At 43.5% G+C, this 21,852-nt stretch overlaps 1 protein-coding gene across 6 annotated transcripts in view; it reads right to left on the bottom strand.

The window, feature by feature from the left end:
• Positions 1-21,852, bottom strand: part of cadm1a (cell adhesion molecule 1a) — a 1,471,967-nt gene that overhangs the window by 301,602 nt on the left and 1,148,513 nt on the right. The gene's annotated exons all lie outside the window — the stretch shown is intronic.

Below are 21,852 nucleotides of genomic sequence, written 5' to 3'. Positions count from 1 at the left end.
TTTATTTATATCCAGAGATCAAGGATCCAGTTACCATGTACAGATTTTATAGATTTTTATTTATGTCCTACAAATCAAGGATCCAGTGACCAATTTCATATTTATTTATTTTAAGACTCAATTAAATGTTGGCATAGAAAACCTGTAAAGCCTACTTTTAGTACACAGAAAATTCACAAGAGGTACTGATAAGGGAATAAGTGTAATCGATAATGGCATCATATCAATAAAATCTTATCAATGCAAATTCCCTAATCGTATTGCACCAAATCACATTGTATCGCATTGTGAGGAATTGAGTCACCATCAAATACATATCAAATCACATCGAATCGGGAACGGGGGTGAATCATATAGCATCGTAAGTATCATCATGTATCGCTATATGTATCGTATCGCTGGTAGTGTATCGGGGTGCGCATCAAATTGTTGTCAGTGATGAGATTCACATGCCTAGTAGTCACCATGCTATAAAAAATTCTTGATATTGTTATTCCGGCAATAAGCTAGTAAGAACCTTTAATAATCTAAAAGAATGTAAATTATGCACATTCTTACCCCGCACATACATTTGTTTGATATTTAAACATGAAAGGCTTACTAATGGCTTGTGAATTTTAAAGGGCACGTCTCATGTTTTTTAATGTCCCAGTTAGCAACACAACATAAAAGTACTCATGATTGTAAGTGTCTCTGCACACGTGCTAATAATTAGTGATCCTCTGAGCATTAGCAGGTGCATTTCCGGAAAACTCAGCAGTTTCGGCATTTTTCAGTGTGTGATGTCCTTATTAGCAAAACAGAAGCATCCTAATGACTGACAGACAGAGGAAAACAAAACTGCTCCGTCTGAAAAAGAAGCTTCTGAGCTGCTGTTCAAAAGTGATGGCTCGGATTTACAGACAGGAGACGTCACATTTCACACTGAAACTCTTAACTTTTTCAGAGTGTCAGATTTTGGACTCTAAAGTGTGGTGACGTGTTGTTTGTGAGGATGCTGGTTTACTGAAGCTGTGGACATGGATGTGGGACATCTGACACTGTTTTTAACAGACTGCCTGGACACAGAAATGGATTTGTTACACTGGAAAAAGTCAGAATATATTACAGTTTTTTTTAAATTGCTAAAACACAAAACCCAATTCTCTAAACCAAATGACCAGTTCCCTAAATGCATTTAATAAAACTAGCCCCATTTGCCAAAACCATAAACACATTTCACATGAAGACACAATTCACAAAACGCAGTCCTCCTTTTCTAATAAATCTAAACACATTTTGCCTTGCTAAAACACAAGTTGCATAAAACTCTGCTCAGATTCTCAATTTAAAGATCAAGTGATGCAAAATGCTTGCCACAGTCAGCAAAACCTGAACACAATGTGCACACCTGGCTTTATTCATTAAACATAATGACTCAGAATTGTAGACACTTGTCGCAAATGATGTGACCACAGCTATAGAAGCCACTTCAGAGTGCACAGTTTGCTGAAGGTTCCAAACGTATACAGTACCACAATGGACAGAGACAGAATCAGAGGAAGAGGAGTTAGAGTCAGAGGAGGGAGAGGAGCAGGCCAAGGAGGGAGAGGAGCAGGTTAAGGAGGGAGAGGAGCAGGCCAAGGATGGAAAGCAAGGCAAACTCGCATCATCATGCCTGCGACGTAGATGAGGTCCTGTGGCCTGACCCAGCTCAACAACATGATGCCGCACAATGGTGTGTGTGTGTGGTATATTTCAATAAATGAAAAAAAAAAAAATCACACCCTGAACATTGTGTCTTTGATGAGTATTGTGTGCAATGGATCCTCTGTAGTGTTTGCACTGAGTTGTGATACTGTACAGTAGTGTACATACTGTATTCTCTGTAGATTTACATACTGTTCATATGAAACACACAAATCTATGAATGCTACATACTCTACAGTAATATATCTTGAGAACAGATACTGTTCAGATACAGATACTATGATTTGGCAGTTGTGAACAAATGTAAAAAGGACATTCTCACACACTGAACATTGTGTTTTCAGTTGTTTTGTTGTAGTGTGTAATGATGCATATCATGTCTACATTCTTGCAGGCTTTGAGCAGCTGTTTTGGTGTGACAGTTTGTGTTTTGAAAAGAGAAGGTGTGGTTTTGTGTATGTAGCTTTAGAAAAGTGTGCTGTGTTTAGCGTTTTGAGAAAATGGGGAGAGTTTTGTGAAATGTGTTTTAGCAATTAAAAAAAAAACTGTATTTCCAGGAATTAATGGACGTTATTTAATGTGCCGTGACTGTGAGAGAGGTGAAGCTGGAGCCAGCTTCGAGCGCATGCTTCTTTGTTCATGTGGAGTTTACATTTGGAAAACAATATAACACGGTGAGCCTGGCATGTTCAGGATTTTACCACTTTTGTGTTTTGTGGCAAGCTTTTTTTTTTTTGCTTTGAGGAGCTGGAGTGAGTGAGTGTGTATGTGTGTGCGTGCGTGTGTGTGTGCTGCGATGCTCGCTGTGTGTGTGTGTGTGCTGCTCGTTGCCCTTCTCAGCTTACTGCGAAAAGAAATGTCTCCAAGATGTTTTTTTCCCCCGGCAGCAGATGTATTTTTTTTTTTTTTTTTTAGATTTTATTGATAGCAACACTTATAATTAATCATGCACAAAGCAGAACATGGAGCAGAGATTGTTAGTGACATGCTGTGTTTATGGCTCATGGCTGTGCAGGTGCACAGAAACCTTCACAGAGCTGCAGCTTTGAATGCCTCAAAATGAATAGTTCTCACTTAAAAACAAGTAATCATAACACGACATCACACTTACGTAAACTTTGGAATTAATCTGTGCCTCAATTCTTAACGTTATCAGCTACATTCCATTGAAGCGCATGCTGGAACTCTTCTAGTAGTGACGACACTTGTCGCAAATGCCCGAGTAGTCATGAGTACTTTGTTTTTGGATGTCTTTGTAGCTGTTTGCTGTGAATGCTGTATATTTTGAAACCGGTCACAGAAGTGCACCAAGTAATCTCCGTGGATCATTGGGTCACTAACATCTTAAATCTCAATCTTTTCATGCGGTTTCTTTCTGATGTTGCTGTCACCTGTGACTGACGTGTACCACAAATGCCTATCTGGTTGGTCTGGAACTAGAAGTCCCACAGTACCTCAATCAGCTCTGGCGATGTTCCACATTTGGACTTTGGTACTCCCAGTCTGTATTCAGCACAGACATTCCAGTACAATATCGCACCTACTTGGTTGTGCATCTCAGTGTATGCTGTTCCAGCTTGACTCTTGCATGCTGCCACTATGTGTTGCCAGCTACAATGACAAAACCTCTCGACTCGTCTACTTGAAGGACATGGTTCAGTATTCATTGAACCATGTAGGATGTATCATTTGTACAGACAATGCACTGTAAGTCCTGAGTCATCCAGTATGAACGATAACTTCACAATGGAATAGGGAATAGGGGTTTTTGTGTTATTGTATTGATATTGTTGAACAGTGCACAGTTTTTAGTTTTCAGATAAATGTTTTGTTTGCTTTCATCTCTGAGTAGTGTGAATGCTGGTAGCTCAATGGCTGCACTCTGGTTTTGCAAAAATAAATAAATTAATAAATTAAATTAAATCCATTAAGGGGGAAATGAAGAGCACAGGGAGTGAAGTACTCATGTATATGAGTTCTTATTCTGAAGACTACTGGCATTGGCCTCAAAGCAAAAGCAACAAATCTATATCAGCACAGCTTAGTCAAGCAGCAACAACTACACTAACTCAAAAGACATACATGGAAGAGACTTTTTAACCTATGTCCATGGAACAGTTATGACCCCAAAGTAAATACAGATCACCTCAGGAAAATATATGTATACCTATAAAGCCAAGGTTCAACTCCAGGTGTGTGCTACAGGCTACCTGTTTGTGGCCTTTGATGAGACCTGTTATTTATATTGTGAAACTCCAACCAGCTTGTTTGTTTCCCGGTCATTCCAAAATGGACCCAGTGGCAGAAGCGGTTCCATTTGCTGAAAGAGTTCAAGAACACTTGGAGAAAATATGGGAGCAATTACAGCATCTCGCAAACCAAATTAAACAAACAGATGCACGCGTTACGGAGCTTGCAGCGCAAGCCGTTCCGCTTCCTGCTGCTCCAGCTGCGGCACCATCGATACCGGTGCAGATAACTCCGTCACCCAGAGATTCGGCTTCCGAACCAATCATTTGTCATCCGGAGCCTTATGCGGGAAACGTTGAAGCCTGTGCTCCATTTTTGATGCAATGTTCTCTGGTTTTTGCACAGCGACCGGCTTCCTTCTCTTCTGATGGTAGCCGTGTCTCATATGTGACAAATTTGCTCCGAGGTGACGCCTTAGCTTGGGTCACTGCGTTGTGGAGTAATAACTCTCCATTGTTAGGATCCTTTAAGGATTTCTCCCGGGAGTTCCGCTTGGTTTTTGACCATCCGGTGAAAACAAATACCGTTGCCCAACGGTTGCTGAATCTCAGGCAGGGGAGGCGGAGTGCGGCGGATTATTCCGTGGATTTCCGAATTTTTTCTGCTCAGTCCGGTTGGAATGCCGCAGCTTTAAGAGGAGTGTTTGTGGATGGTTTGAACGATTCATTAAAAGACGAGCTAGCAGTCCGTGATGAACCAAAAGATTTAGATTAACTAATATCTTTGGTTATTCGTCTAGATGTTTAGTTATTTGGGCTATTTTTGTTTTTTTTGTAAGGGGTTATAAATTGTTTGGGGATTTAGAGGCGGTTCTGGTGGAGTGAACGACTGGCAGTTCGGAGCTCGGCTGGACTCAGGTAATCGTTTGTTTTCATTATTTGGACTTAGGTATTTTCTGTTTGAGGATTGGGTCGTTTTGTTTTGTTGTTTTTTATTTCCCTGCTTCCCTAACCCCAACCCCACATTGCTCTGAGACCGTTTGTCTTTTGGGTTGTGGGGTGGTGCAGGTTGGTCACGCTGAGCATTACTCAGAAGACCTCTGCACCTAGGGGGGGTTGTCAGGGGCGTTTTTTGGGTTTGGTTAGGGCCCGGTTCCTCTCCAGCCCCGGTGGGCCTTTGACCGTTCGTCATTGGTGTTACCGGGGTGTGGTGCAGCGGGAACATACCTCAGTCGGAGTGGTGGGCCGATCTGTTGCCGTTCGCCATTTCGGTAGTTCCACCCCTCCCGATAGGCTGGTGGTATTGTCGGGTTGGGGCACCGGACGTCTTTCCGGTTTTCCGCTGTGCTTCGGGGATGGGACCGGGTTAGTTTTTCCTGTTTCCTTCCCCAGCCTAGTAGTTTTGTGCCGTTCGCCAAAATTGGGCTAACGATAGGCTCTGGGAGTGATCTGGGGTCTTTCGGGGTGCTGGGGGGGGTAACAGGGTTTGACAGTTGTTTTATTTTGCCCCCGGGGTGTTTTAATGAAGTCCGCCGGAGGTTGGATTTTTGTGTTGTTATGTTTCCTTCCAGGTTCCACCTCCAGGGTTGATGGGACGGTCCTCTGGGGGGGAATTGAGTGTGAGGCCGATTAACCAAGTGTGGCCGGTTCTAGGGTTCCTGGGTTGTGGGGAGGGTGCCTCCTGGGGTTGATGGTACGGTCCTCTGGGGGGGCGCTGTTCCTCTGTGTAAACCTGGGGACCTCTGTAAGATTCCGGTTTTGGTTGTCTCTCCTGGAACTGGCGGTAAAGGTCTTCTGGGGGGGGGTGGGGGGGGGGTGGGCTCTGCATATCGTTCTGGGGGGGGGTTGTTTGTTGTTTTTCTTTGTGAATTTGTGTTTGTGTTGTGTTGTTGGGGCTGTGTTGGGTTGTTGCATTTGGGAGTTTTTCTTTTCTTCACGGGGTTGGATGGGACGGTCCCCTGGGGAGGGTTTGGGTGGGTTTTGTGTTTTTCTTCTGTGTTGGGTTGTGTATGGGACTTTTTTGGGGTTTTTGTTGATGCCAGCCGGCCTTCCAGCCACGGTGCCCTGTCCTGCTGTCTGCTTTCCGTCATGGACCCCGGAGGGAGGTGTTGTTCTCGGGCCTGGTCTGTTCGGTCACCGGGAGGCTTCTCGTTGATGGGGGGGTACTGTTGTGTGTTGGGGGGTTTGGCTGGATGTTTTTGTGTTGTTTTCTTTTCTTTGCTCTCCAGGTGGTATGCAAACTGGTTTTTGTCTGTGGAGAAGGTGCTGGCAGAAGAGTCCTTCACCCTCATCAGCATTATTAGCTGCACCTGTGGAGGATGTTCACGTGCAGGCCTACTGACTCGCAGCACCTGTAGATGATGCTCACGCGCAAACTTAAAGACTTTCAGCTGAAGCAGATAATGAGATGGCGTTCTGCATTTAAGCCATGAGTGGTTCAAGCAGAATTGCCGGGAACTCGACCTTGTGACGTTTGTTTGTGAGACGCTGAGGACCGCGCCAGGGTTTGACACATCGTGCCTGTGAAGGAGGATGGGTGAGGGACACATGCTGTCAGCACACATCAGAGGTGATTATTGTCTGAATGATCGTTAATAGTAATTTGGCATTTTGTTACGCAGTATATTTGAACATTGATGAGAATTGTGCAGTTTGCTTCTCACTGCCATGGCGTACGGACTGATGATCCTCCACCTGTTGTGAGAAGCTGCTCATTTACATAAAGCTTAAATTCAGACCTGAATGTGTTGCTGATAGTGTGTGCCTCTGAAGGATGTTTGCTGTAGCTCTGTTGACTTGCCTCACCTTTTCCATCCTTCACAGTCAGTTTGTTGTGTCCACCTGGGGGGTGTTTGGTGGTGAATCTGAGTCCAGAAGCGCCGAGGCTTCGATCCTTTTGGGTGCTGGAGAGCGCGCCGTCCTTCACTCCGCCAGACAAACCAAATATTTATGTTGCACACTAATTATTGCACTGGAGGGGAAATAAAATCGTTTTGTTTGTGGAACCGCTTTCTGGTTATTTAGCACTGCGTTCGGTCAGACGTTGGTCCGCTCCTCAACCTGCGTCTGCACATAACACAGCTCCCAAGACCAGCTTGCAACTCCTTAGGCACTGTCCCAGACATCCACGCAATGTTGAAGAGACGTCTCACCCAAGATGGTCCCTCCACACCCAGAGCCTTCAGCATTTCTGAATGGATCTTACAAACCCCCGGGGCTTCGCCACTGCACAGTTGTTTGACTACCTCAGTGACTTCCATTGGAGAAATTCTCTTCAACTCTCCTCAAGTTTTGTCAATTATCCTCATTGCTACCAGGCTCCATGTCTCATCAGTTCACCATGCTAGGGCAGTTCTCTATGCCATATCAGAACATCACACACACACACACACACACACACACACACACACACACACACACACACACACACACACACACACACACACACACACACACACACACACACACACACATCTATATGGTAAAAGGTGTGGGTGCATATAAGCTTTTGCTCTACCTACACTCTTTTGGCCACATGTGCTACTGTCAAATCTTTTTTTTATGAGTTTTGTATGCTGAATTTGTGTGCCAAATAAATCATTCATTATTTCATTCATTCACATCACTTCATGCCAAGCGCTCAGCTGAAGTCATATTGCATCTCTTCTTGCAACCACAAGTCTCTATACCATGTCAATTGTCCATGTCATGTCAAATCTCCTCACCGTGCCACGTTTTCATGCAAAGTTGGTTTGCTAACCAATGTCAAGTATTCATGCAATGTCAGATACATCACCACGTCAACCCTTTGGTTCAGTAGAACAGGTAGACAAAGAAGACAAAGAGCTGTCCTGTCAATATACAGACATAGATTCGATTTTATTTATTTGTTTATTTATTTATGTGGCCCCCAAATTTTTATGACTCAATAAAGATTCTCAACATAATGACCAAATGATTACTAAAGACAATTTATAGCACAGTGTCTCAGTGTTTGGCATTCTTGCCTCACAGCAAGAAGGTCCATGGTTCGATTCCACCTATGCCTAGTTCATTTCTGTGTGGAATCCGCATGTTCTCCACATGTCTGCATGCATGTCCTCTGGGAATTCCAGTTTCCTCTCATCATTAAAACATGCACATCATTGTCTGCTCCTTTGTCTGCCCTGATCATGGTCAGGCTCCGTCTTCTTAACTCTTAATTTCCTACACATTACTGCATTAACTAATACTTATTAATGCAACTTCATTGTAAAGTGTCACCAGCGATACTGAAAAAAGACATTTGCTGCAGCTTTTCCTGATGTACAAAAGGATAATCTGCCATATTCTTACACTGCTGCTTTCAAAGAAACCTTGATTTGTCAACAGTACAAAGAAATATGTAAACTGGAAGAGTTTGAGACTTTGAGTTGTTGGGGGAAAAAGGTATTTATGCCCATTTATTCTCTCTTACAACTGACTGCATAGTTTTAACTTAAGCAGCCAAGATTTCCATTCAAATACCTTTGGGCAAAAGTGGAAAAATTCTATATATGAATTTATTGTGTGTTGAACTGCAGCTGACAGTAAAGGTAAAATGTAACAGACAGGCCAATGGCCTTGAGATGAAAATACACGTTAAAACAAAACCCACGATAATTGGGATCAATATATTTCTTAATGGCTTTTTCCTCCCTTTTTACTTCTACTTAATGGATGATTTCATTTCATCTCACTTTTATTAGTCCTCTCCTGATTCATGTCCTTCATTTTTTCTTTTTGCATTTCATTTGTATATTTTTTCTGGGGATCGACTCCAGTCCAGAGGAGGATGATGAGCGATTTTGGCCTAAGTAGCTGCAATCAATTGTGATTAGTGGCTCCAGCTACTTTTTGAGAAGAGCACATCAGAGTTTTATTATTGGGTGTCAGAGTGGATGAAATGAGGTGGGGTGAGGGTAATTACATTCTTACAACCAACCTCCTCCCCAATCTACGTCAAGACCAGCCGTCCAAATCACGGTGTAGTTGCCAAATTCATGCAGAACATGATAGTGCTTCTCTTTTAGTTCAATAGTTGTCAAAAAAATGATCGAATGCTGTGCATATTTTACAAAAATGTATTTTAATTTCATTTCATAACTTCATAATTTCTCCACAACTGTGGTGATGTCTTCTACTTCATGCAGTGCGCATGAAGCAGGAATCATATGCAATCGTAAAATCGTATCTGCCTGTAACGCCTCGTATGCCTGTTGCTACAACTATTTGCACACACCAGCGGCTGAAAGACAGAGCATGCACTGTGAGAGCCCATCAAACCCTCCTGCGGCAGATGTCGACCAAATTCCAGCTGACACATAAACATCTAACAGCACTCGCGCGCACACAGAAAATGTCTAGCCATTCACATTATTAGCACGACAACAGTCGAGCTGGATGTGAAATTTGTCTAAGTGCCCCCACATGTGTGGCTTTGCAAACAGACAGTGACATGTTGGTGTGTGTGCTGAACTAACAGGGGGTGTGTCTGCCAACAGGAGCAGCTGTGGAAATGTGTGGTTCTGGACGTCATGGCTGGGGAGCACGTACCGTGTTTGGACGGACATGAACTAACAACTATCCACTGTGACGGGCATGTGTCTGCTTGCTGTCCTCACATGGACATATAAAAAAAACATATATCGCCATTGCAATGGGCTGCAGCGAGCGTGCGCATATAGACAGGCTACCCCAGGTGAAACAGACCTTCAGATCATAACACACAGTAGGCAATCTGAATGTCACATCATCCACGTGAGCTCTTGCAAATGACGTAGCATCTGTCCTATGGTGCGCCGTCCGCAAGACGCGTGTAGGGCAGGACTGGGCACACCACCAGTAGATGTGGACATGATAAGAGCGCCCTACTTCTCATTCAAGTATGTATGTCTGTAAACATGCATCATCTACAGAGGAACAAACGGATCATACTTATATTGCCAGCTTGATAAGAGGGATTCAATAAAATGTGGTGTTTTTATATGGTGTGTGGTTTTATTTTTTCTTATGGTCCAGTCACACGGCATTTAGTGAAGGGTGACGAAGCCCTGATGAAACAAGAAACCTACAAACAAAATCCAGCACTGAGAATTTCAGGCTGAGGTGGAAGATGTGATATTTTGAAGGAAGCGAAGCTGTTTGGGTGCCTCGTGAAGGCAATGTCATAATGAAGCAATGCAGCCGCGTCAAACAAGCCCGGGAGGGATCACAGGCGATCAAGGAGCACCCTGTCAAAGAACACCTCGCCCTTGACAGACAGCTTGTGGGAGTGGGCTCACGGTACAACAATGGATAAACACCAAGCCAACTTCAGCACTGCCAGAGGCTTTCTGGGTACATGGCATTGTGTGTAAAGTTGAACGTGGGGAGACCTCGAGTTGGACCTCACAGGAGGTCCAGACCATCTATGTCCAGGTATAAAAAAGAAACAGGATGCTGTAACATTTGTAAATCTATGCAGTGTGATATAAATACACACACACTGTTCAGTAAAAAGTTGCAGTGTGATTACTGCTGTGTTACATCATCCTTTTACACTTTTATACACCCACTTAATAATCACTTGGGAACTTATAGCACACGAAAGTGAATTTGTTTCTTTCTGCAGTCAGGTGATTGCTTTGTTGTCTTATTGTGTGCTTTTCAAGGCAGTGGATTGTCAGTTTAACTACAATTACATTTCCGCATTTGGCAGACTTGGTGCTAACCCGAGTACTGGGAGCAATTTGGGTTTTAGACGCACAGACAGGAGAGGTCAGATCCCGTTAATCCTTCAGTTAATGGATGTCCTGCTCCACCGACTGAACTGTGGCTGCCCAGTTAAAATACAAAATATATACTGTTGTAATTACAAACTGTCATATCAAAAAGGAGGATATGACATGAAACAGTCTCAGACATTTGTAAATGTCAGACGGTATAATGGTTAGACATCCCAGACTAATGAAACAAACTTGTCTGAACCAGGCTTTCTCATGTAAAAATTAACCTTTGCTTTTTGTCGGTTATTTATCTTCGCAACCAGATGGATGATGGTCTCATGCTACTTCATTTGACAATGGGGATAATTCTACTCCATTGTTGCTCCTCAGCTCTAGACTGAAATGGAAAAGAGTAGTGCGGCTGTGTGCTATTGCTATAAAAACCTGTTCAAATTTCATTTTAAAAGACGCAATAATCTGTCGGACAGATTTTGTGAAATACCGTACACAGAAATATATGTGGTCCGAATCCAATGAAAGACTCGTTAGCAGGCTTTTAATGAGCCTTTACTTGGATTCAGGTGTGCTGGAGCAGGGAGACAACTAAGAGTGTCAGGAAGGTAGAGCTCGAGGACCGAACTTGGGCACCCCTGTTCTAAACTATCCTCTTCATCTGTTGATCTCAACATTAAGAACCCATCGGTGCACTGGGCTTGTCAGTGATAGTTTCTGATATACAACCCCTGGCAATAATTATGGAATCATCGGCCTCGGAGGATGTTCATTCAGTTATTTAATTTTGTAGAAAAAAAGCAGATTACAGACATGACACAAAACTAAAGTCATTTCAAATGGCAACTTTCTGGCTTTAAGAAACACTATAAGAAATCAGGAAAAAAAATTGCGGCAGTCAGTAATGGTTACTTTTTTAGACCAAGCAGAGGGAAAAAAATATGGAATCACTCAATTCTGAGGAATAAATTATGGAATCACCCTGTAAATTTTCATCCCCAAAACTAACACCTGCATCAAATCAGATCTGCTCGTTAGTCTGCATCTAAAAAGGAGTGATCACACCTTGGAGAGCTGTTGCACCAAGTGGACTGACATGAATCATGGCTCCAACACGAGACATGTCAATTGAAACAAAGGAGAGGATTATCAAACTCTTAAAAGAGGGTAAATCATCATGCAATGTTGCAAAAGATGTTGGTTGTTCACAGTCAGCTGTGTCTAAACTCTGGACCAAATACAAACAACATGGGAAGGTTGTTAAAGGCAAACATACTGGTAGACCAAGGAAGACATCAAAGCGTCAAGACAGAAAATTTAAAGCAATATGTCTCAAAAATCGAAAATGCACAACAAAACAAATGAGGAACGAATGGGAGGAAACTGGAGTCAACGTATGTGACCGAACTGTAAGAAACCGCCTAAAGGAAATGGGATTTACATACAGAAAAGCTAAACGAAAGCCATCATTAACACCTAAACAGAAAAAAACAAGGTTACAATGGGCTAAGGAAAAGCAATCGTGGACTGTGGATGACTTGATGAAAGTCATATTCAGTGATGAATCTTGAATCTGCATTGGGCAAGGTGATGATGCTGGAACTTTTGTTTGGTGCCGTTCCAATGAGATTTATAAAGATGACTGCCTGAAGAGAACATGTAAATTTCCACAGTCATTGATGATATGGGGCTGCATGTCAGGTAAAGGCACTGGGGAGATGGCTGTCATTACATCATCAATAAATGCACAAGTTTACGTTGATATTTTGGACACTTTTCTTATCCCATCAATTGAAAGGATGTTTGGGGATGATGAAATCATTTTTCAAGATGATAATGCATCTTGCCATAGAGCAAAAACTGTGAAAACATTCCTTGACATAGGGTCAATGTCATGACCTGCAAATAGTCTGGATCTTAATCCAATTGAAAATCTTTGGTGGAAGTTGAAGAAAATGGTCCATGACAAGGCTCCAACCTGCAAAGCTGATCTGGCAACAGCAATCAGAGAAAGTTGGAGCCAGATTGATGAAGAGTACTGTTTTTCACTCATTAAGTCCATGCCTCAGAGACTGCAAGCTGTTATAAAAGCCAGAGGTGGTGCAACAAAATACTAGTGACGTGTTGGAGTGTTCTTTTGTTTTTCATGATTCCATAATTTTTTCCTCAGAACTGAGTGATTCCATATTTTTTTCCCTCTGCTTGGTCTAAAAAAGTAACCATTACTGACTGCCACAATTTTTTTTGCTGATTTCTTATAGTGTTTCTTAAAGCCAGAAAGTTGCCATTTTAAATGACTTTAGTTTTGTGTCATGTCTGTGATCTGCTTTTTTTCTACAAAATTAAACAACTGAATGAACATCCTCCGAGGCTGGTGATTCCATAATTTTTGCCAGGGGTTGTACGAGGTCTGTGAGAAAAGTAACGGACCTTTTTATTTTTTTTTCAAAAACTATATGGATTTGATTCATATGTTTTTACGTCAGCCAAGCTTGAACCTTCGTGCACATGCGTGAGTTTTTCCACGCCTGTCGGTTGCATCATTCGCCTGTGAGCACGCCTTGTGGGAGGAGTGGTCCAGCCCCCTCGTCGGATTTTCATTGTCAGGAAATGGCGGAATGATTTGGGCTTTTTTTCTATCAGAATTTTTTCAGAAACTGTTAGAGACAAGCAGCTGGAAACCATTCGAAAAATTTATCTGGCTTTCGGTGAAAATTTTACGGGCTTCACAGAGAATGCTACAGCTTTAAGGACGGCCCCACAATGGCACATGGCGCGCCGCACTCCGAGCTGCCATCGAGAGGCAGAAAACACCACATCATTTCTGAACGGATGGCTGTGTGGAGCTGGGACTGTCGTGAGCAATGTCTCTTGTTATCACAAGAGCTTGACACCAGCCATTTTCCGGCAGATTTCACTTTTAACAAGAGATTTTGTCATGGAAAGCCGCGCGGAGGCTTCGCGCGTCAGGACTGATTCGCTGATGAAGCGAGACAAAGGAACACCTCCGTTTCAGAGTGCCAGGGGACAAGTTGGGACATACCCAGCTCTCCACAATTTCTCTTATACTCACTGGGCTGGTAAGCATTGAAAGCCGAGATAGGCATGTCCCAACTTGTCCTCTAACACTCCAAAATGGAGGTGTTCCTTTGTCTCACTCGATCAGCGAATCAGTCCTGACGCGCGAAGCCTCCACGCAGCTTTCCATGACAAAATCTCTTTTTAAAATTGAAATCTGCCGGAAAATGGCTGATGTCCAGCTCTTGTGATAACCAGAGAAATTGCTCATGACGGTCCCGGCTCCACACAGCCATCCTTTTAGAAATGATGTGATGTTTTCTGCCTCTCAATGGCGGCTCGGAGCGCGGCGTGCCATGCGCCATTGTGGGGCGTCCTTAAAGCTGTAGTAACACTCCTTATTCTCTGTGAAGCCCGTAAAATTTTCAACGAAAGCCAGATAAATTTTTCAAATGGTTTCCAGCTGCTTGTCTCTAACAGTTTCTGAAAAAAGTGTGATGGAAAAAAAGCCCAAATCATTCCGCCATTTCCTCGCAATGAAACAACGATGAGAGGGGTGGAGCAGTGCTCACTCAAAGCCTGCCCACAGGCGAATGACGCAACCGACAGGCGTGGAAAAACTCACGCATGCGCACAAAGGTTCAAGCTTGGCTGACGTAAAAACATATGAATCATATCCATATAGTTTTTGAAAAAAATAAAAAGGTACGATATTTTTCTCACAGACCTCATAGTTGTCATTTTCACGTCCAGGGCCAACTTTTAAATAGAAATTTACTTGTGCTCATCTCAGCACCCCTGGGAGTACTGGACATAAAATGAGGTGTGGGCACATTTCTAAAGTGAGAGAGCAGGATGTGACTGCACCATGCACAACAGACTGCATATCAATGCTTAGCATCACCTTATCATCACACATGAAACTACAAAGAAACTACACTGAAACCAAAAAGGACGCGGGATAATTTGGCAATCACAGGTTGGCAGCACGCAGCAGATGGTAAACTGGATGTTTAATTCTTTTCAGTGAGAGGATGTTGGAAAATTCCACCACCAATGGCTGTGAGAGCAGCAGCCACACACACTGTGTCACTGTGTGCAGTCAAAAAGTTAATTTTTAAACTTTTTCGGTTTGCTACAGTGATGAGGACAATCCAAATATTGATTGACTTTTAATGATCCTCAAAGAATGATTCACTTTACTGCAGAGACCCAGGTTTACATTAGATATTTAGGAGTTGCTTAATATTCATTTATTCATTTTGAAGAAGAAGTCCTTCTGGGATACATTACCTTGGAGGACCCTGGAGGCAGTTGCATGGTACCAACAGGCCCAAAGGGCAACAGCCTTTCCTGTGGGGGAGGCAAATCAGCGGGTGTGGGAGGAATTCGGAGCAACCATGGAGAAGGCCTTTCGGTCGCACCAAGGTGCTTCTGGCAGACCATGAAGCACCTCGGAGGGGAAGACAGGGAACCATCCAAGCAGTCTACAGTAAGGATGGGACTCTGTTGACCTGAGGAGGTAATACGGCGCTGGAAGAAACACTTTGAGAAGCTCCTGAATCAGTGCCCTCTATTGTAGGGGCAGAGGTGGAAGCTGATGGAGGATTTTCATTGATTTCCATGGTGGAAGTCACTGAGGTAGTCAAGCAACGCCACAGTGGCAAGGCCCTCTGGGTTGATGAGATCTGTCCAGAAATGCTGAAGGCTCTGGGTGTGGAGGGACTGTTTTGGATGAGATGTCTCTTCAACATTGCGTTGAGGTTTGAGACAGTGCCTAAGGAGTGGCAAACTGGGGTAGTGGTTCCCATATTTAAAAGGGGGGCCCAGAGAGTGTGTGCCAACGACAGGGGCATCACACTACTCAGCCTCCCTGGTAAAGTCTACTCCAGGGTGCTGGAAAGGAGAGTTCGACTGATAGTCAAACCTCTGATTGAAGAGGAATAATGCGGGTTCCGCCCTGGCCGTGCAACAACTGACCAGCTCTTCACTCTCACAAGGATGCTGGAGGGTGCCTGAGTGTATGCCCACCCAGTCTGCATGTGTTTTGTGGACATGGAGGAGGCATATGATTAGGTACCCCGGGGGATACTGTGGGAGGAGCCACGGGAATATGGAGCGAGGGGCTCCCTTCTGAGGGCCATCCAATCTCTGTACTCACAAAGTGAGAGCTGTGTTCGGGTTCTCGGCAGTAAGTCAGACTCATTTCTGGTGGGGGTTGGCCTCCACCATGGCTGCGCCTTGTCACCAATCCTGTTTGTGATATATTCATGGACAGGATATCGAGGCATAGTCAGGGGAGGAGGGTTTCCAGTTTAGTGGGCTCATCACTGCTTTTTGCAGATGATGTGGTCCTGTTGGCTTCATTGGCCGGTGACCTCCAACACTCACTGGATCAGTTCGCAGCCGAGTGTAAAGCGGTTGGGATGAGGATCAGCATCTGTAAATATGAGGCCATGAGTCTCAGCAGGAAACTGATGGACTGCCTACTCCGGGTAGGAAATGAGGTCTTGCCCAAGTGAAGGAGTTCAAGTATCTCGGGGTCTTGTTCACAAGTGAGGAGACAATGGAGCATGAGATTGGTCGGAGAATTGGTGCAGCAGGGATGGTGTTGCATTCGCTCTACCGTACTGTTGTGACAAAAAGGTACCTGAGCCAAAAGGTGAAGCTCTTGATCTACTGGTCAACCTTCGTTCTTACTCTCACCTATGGTCATGAGGGTTGGGTCATGACCACTTTCATATGGTATATTGTTTGTATTGGTAGCGTGAAGTAGCACAAATGCATGTGTCAGTTTTGCAGGCGTGCCACATTAGCGTCTTTTTCTGTTAAAGATTTTATATATATATATTTTATCACTGTTAAACATTTGTACCTTTGTCTTTGTTCTGATGAAATGTTATTGAGCTGTTTTGCACCTGTCTTAACGTAACCCTGAGAATGTACTTGTTATTATTACACTGACAGCACAACCTTTGTTTCTGTAGCCACTAACGACTGGGAGTGAAGAGATGGAGGTTATTTTGACCTTATGCTGTACAAATGCTTACTGTTTTAAACAGGACACTCCAAGCTTTTGCAGAACAGATGATAAGTGCAAACAGAGGAGCCTGCAAGAACGAGATGTGCTGACCTTCAAAGATATGATTAAACAAAGGAACTGTTTTTCCACGCAGCTGCACTTATTGACGTATGTGTTTGTTTTACGGGAAGAAACTTGTCTCGCGCTCCCCCCCCCCCCTTAGGACAAGTTTCACAATGTGGGTAGGGCTTTCTCCTAATAAAAAGAGTGAGCATGCGCAACAGTCCTTAGTGCTTTCAGTGGTACTACGTGTACGGACTGTTTGCACTCCTCGCGAGCTAAATTTGACTTTCTGTCTCACTGGTGTTTTTTGACTCTGTTTGTCTTGTTAAAGGTTTAAAGAATGTTTGGAGGAGAAAATACCCAACATTGACTGGAGGCTACGTCCGGGATCTCAACAATACCGGAGGTGTCCGGCGGGGGTCGCCAAGTCCAGACGTAAATCCTTGGCCAAGGTCCGATCGATTGATCGTGTCTGCAATTGTCGACCGCCGGTGGCATCGTCTGGTTGACGAGATTTTCCCGAAGAAGACAGACAGGAAGTCGAGTCAGTGAGTAGAATTTCTTTGTAACAGTACTGAGTGAATGGTGATCAGATCACATAAACAGTTAAATTCCGCAAGCGATGATACAGAATCGTCTGTTAATGAAACACAGTTAAACTCTGTAAGGAGGTCGGACTCCTCTACGATGGCGAGGAACGCACGTAGTTAAATTCCGAAGGAGGGTGCGGACTCCTCTGTTTATATACGCGTACCAGTAGGGAATAAAAGTGTGATCACATAAACAGTTAAACTCCGTAAGCGATGGCGTGGAATCGTCTGTTAATGTAAAGCAGTTAAACTCCGCGAGGAGGGCGGACTCCTCTACGGTTGCGAGGGACGCACGTAGTTAAATTCCGGAAGGAGGGTAGGGACTCCTCTGTTTTAATACGAAGTAATACCGGTTTTGAGAATAAAAGTGTGAGAGTGTAATACTTTGGACAACGTAAGTGACAACCGTGTGAGTGGAAGCAAAGGCAAGTGATTCCGCTTCCTACGGGGAGGTGAAAGGAATCAACCACACGACGGCAAATTAATTGTCACGTCCAAAGAAAGTGAAAACTTCAGATTTAGAACACCCTAGGTGTGCCCCCGTCTGAAGTCCAAATTATAACAAGGGATAATAAAAATGGGGGGTAAGACGTCTAAAAATAAGGAAAATTTATCAACTGACGACTGGAAATTTATGGAAGCAAAAAATCCAAAAGCAACAAAGAAATTGGAGACCTGGATAAATAAACATGACTTTGACGGACGACTGAACCTGACTAGTATTCAAAAACTGAAGGAAAGGTTGGAAAAGGAACATAAAGGTGATAAAAAAAAGAAGCAGAAAATAGGGGCAGATTTAGTGGCATTTTGGGAGGAGGAAGCAGAGAACAGACGGAAGGGAGCAGAGAAGCGACGATTAGAGAAAGCAAGGAAAAAGAAAGCTGTAGGTAAGGCAGAAGAAGATGTGATAATTCAGCACAGAGAACCAGAACAACCTCAACAACCACCGTCGGCTGGATCGTCGGTGACAACAACACCTTTATATCCTCCTCTACCAGAGGATGATGATGTACCGCCACCACAGTATGATTTGGCAGTAAAACCTAAGGTAAAAAGTGAAAAACAAGAAAAGCCACAAACACGCAGTCAAACAAAAGTGCCTACAGCTCCTCCCATGGAGGAACACAGTGACCAGGAAGGCACCTATCCTTTGATAGAAGTACCAAATCCTCGTGCAGGAACTCCAGGGCACCGACCAACCATGCTTGTATATCGAACATGGAATGCTGATGATATCAAAGCAGCAGTTGACATGATACCATCACCTCATGTTGACATTGAGGGATTCATGCAAGACATAGAAAATATTAGAAAGTCGTATCACCTAGATGGAACTGAGGTCCAACAGGTATGGATGAAAGCATGTGGCCCAAAGTGGAGTCAGGTACGTGGGGACTGGAATCCTGTAGACGTGGAAAGAAAGCCACTGGAGCATGATAATCCAGTGTTGCAGACAAGAGTGGAAGCTATGATTACACGAGCAAAAGGAGTATTGGGCCCAAAGATAAATTATACTGAAATTACTAGGACAACTCAGAAAGAAGGAGAGCCATGGGCAGACTTTAGATGCAGATTTGAGAGTGTCTTTAGGGTCCATAGTGGCATATCGCCAGGAACACCGGTGTATGAACAACAATTAAAAAATGCTCTGATCCAGCATTCCAATAAGGATATAAAAGCTTGGATACAGAAACACTGGATTGGCTTGCCAACAGGCACATTAGAAGAAACACACACTCACTGTTGTCATGCCAAGGAGGTCCTGAAACAGAAAAAGCAGACAGGAAGTAATGACAAAGGAGTGTATGTGGCACAAGGGGATGATGAAATATATTACCAGCAGAGTAATATGAGACAGCAAAAACAATGGAAACGTCCCCAAAAACCATGGCAGAATAGACAAGGTAGACAACCACAACGTCAAGGACCATGGCCGCCACAGCAACCACTGAACAGACAGGGAGGATCACCCCGTGGTCCCCTGATATGTTGGAACTGTGGAAGAGAGGGACATATGTCTAGGAATTGTCCAAATCCACCCCCGAATGCGGAAAGAGCTCCACAGCGAAATACTCCTCCGCAGCCACAATATCCACAATGACTAGAATCCATAATCCATGACTCCACATCAGATAGGCAGTCTGATTGTGATATGGATCTGTGTGCCTTACTGGGAAATCCAGTACCCAAACCAGAAGTGACCTTGTTAGTAAATGGGCGGCCCGTAGTGTTTCTTTGTGATACAGGGGCATGTAGAACTACATGCAATGATAATATACCAGTCCATAAATTGAGCAGCGAAACGTTCAAAGTTCGCTCAGCAAATGGGCAAACATCAAATGTCCCTCTCACTAAACCCATAACGTTGACAGATCCATTTGGCCTGACGTACTATGTCAGTGTTGAACATGCCACAATGTCCAGTTAACCTCTTAGGACGAGACGGATTGACTGCATTGGGCTTGTCCATAATTGTGGAACAAGGGAAATTAGTTGTTGAGCGCACAGGAGGTGTTAACATGGTGAGAGAAGAAAGCGATGACCCCACATTCCACTATTACTATACATTTGACATTTCTGAAGAAGATGCTGCCGGATGGGGTAAAGATGTCGTCTTGCAAGCAACAGCCCTACTGAAACATCCTGAACAAAAGATGTCACCACCTGACCTGCATGTCACAATGTGGCATAAAGATCCTCCAGGTCCGGATGGTGACTATGAAAACAAATTGAAAGACAGTTCACCTGTGAAGCTGACAATGACAGATTTGATTCATGATGGCAACTCAACAGCTGTCATAACAGTGACAGGTGCCACTGAAGATGTTTTAAAATTGAGATTCACAGGTATGCCATTACATGTGTCACTTTGTAAACCATATTTGACAGAATGGCAAGATTTGGGACTGACAGTCATGACAGCTTTGTCAGCCACTGATTGGAGCAGAGTTGGACCACGAACGGAGTTCAGTCCATCAACTAAATTGTATAAAGTGCCAGTTAATGTCTCATTGGTGCTGACAGCCGGAACACATATTGATGTGTCCACTTCACAATCCTGAGTGTTTCAGTTGAGTCCTGGAGAAGATGATCTTCTTTCTTCAGTACCATCAGGATTGTGGACAACAGGTCCTTCAGACGTAGGACTGATTAAAAATGCACAACCTGTAGTTATAAGACCAAAAACAGAATACAGACCATGTGTAAGACAGTATCCATTGAAACCTGATGCAATTGAAGGAATCAGGCCAGTAATAGAGGATTTGTTAACAGCAGGAGTAATAGTGCCATGCCCAGATTCACCATGTAACACACCCATATTTCCTGTAAAAAAGGCTCCGCCCTCAGTGGGGTGGAGAATGATTCAAGATCTGCAGGCAGTAAATGCTGCTGTGATTAAAAGAGCACCATGTGTCCCAGATCCACATACCTTGTTAAATTCGCTGAGACCAAATTCTAATAGTTTCTCAGTAATTGACATAAGTAATGCATTTTTCTCGGTACTAGTGGACCCAGATAGTCAATTCTGGTTTGCTTTTACCTTTAAAGGACAACGATATACATTTACCAGATTACCGCAGGGTTACGCAGAGAGTCCAACTATTTATTCTCAAGTCATGTCAGCATGTTTAGCCAATTTAGTTCCACCGGCAGATAGCCAACTATTAGTGTATGTTGATGACATTTTGATTGCCTCTGACACACGAGAAAACTGCATAACTGACACAGTAGCATTATTATGTTTCTTATTTGATAATGGCCACAAAGTGAGTAAAAACAAAGTTCAGTTGTGTAGGGATAAAGTAAAATATTTATTACATGAATTATCAGCCACAGGGCGTACTATCCTGTCTGACAGAAAGGAAGCGATTTTACATGCTCCAAAACCACAAACTAAAAAACAGATGTCATTTCTTGGACTGACAAATTACTGCAGGGCATGGATTCCTTGCTATGCAGAGTTGACTAGTCCACTTTCTGATTTGATGTACAAAGATGATATTTCAATGTCAACTGTGCTGGAGTGGAACAAAGATGCTGAGGAAGCTTTTGTAAAAGTCAAACAAACATTAGTGTCATCCACAGTTTTGGCACTACCAGATTATAGTAAACCATTCATTCAAACAGTTGATTGTAAGAATACGTTCATGACTAGTGTTTTGGTACAAGTGTATGGCTCAAAATTAAGGCCAGTTGCCTACTACTCATCTAAATTGGATGCAGTGGCAAGTGCTCTACCACCATGCGTACAAGCTGTTGTTGCAGCCTCTATGGCTGTTCAAAGTAGCAGTAATGTTGTTCTATTCCATCAGCTGACATTGAAAGTTCCACATGCAGTTTCTGCACTTCTGTTGCAGACAAACATGAGCTTTTTGTCCCCAGCAAGACATCTTTCGTGCATGTCCTTGCTATTATCACAACCACACCTTACGGTAGAGCGATGTACAACATTGAACCCATCCACATTGATACCTTTACCTGAGGATGGTGAGCCGCACAATTGTCTTGATGTAGCAACTGTCTGTATGAAGGCCCGTGTTGAT

The sequence above is a fragment of the Thalassophryne amazonica genome, chromosome 9 (assembly GCF_902500255.1).
Source record: "Thalassophryne amazonica chromosome 9, fThaAma1.1, whole genome shotgun sequence".
Taxonomy (NCBI): Eukaryota; Metazoa; Chordata; class Actinopteri; order Batrachoidiformes; family Batrachoididae; genus Thalassophryne; species Thalassophryne amazonica.
This window is presented reverse-complemented; position numbering and strand designations above follow the sequence as displayed.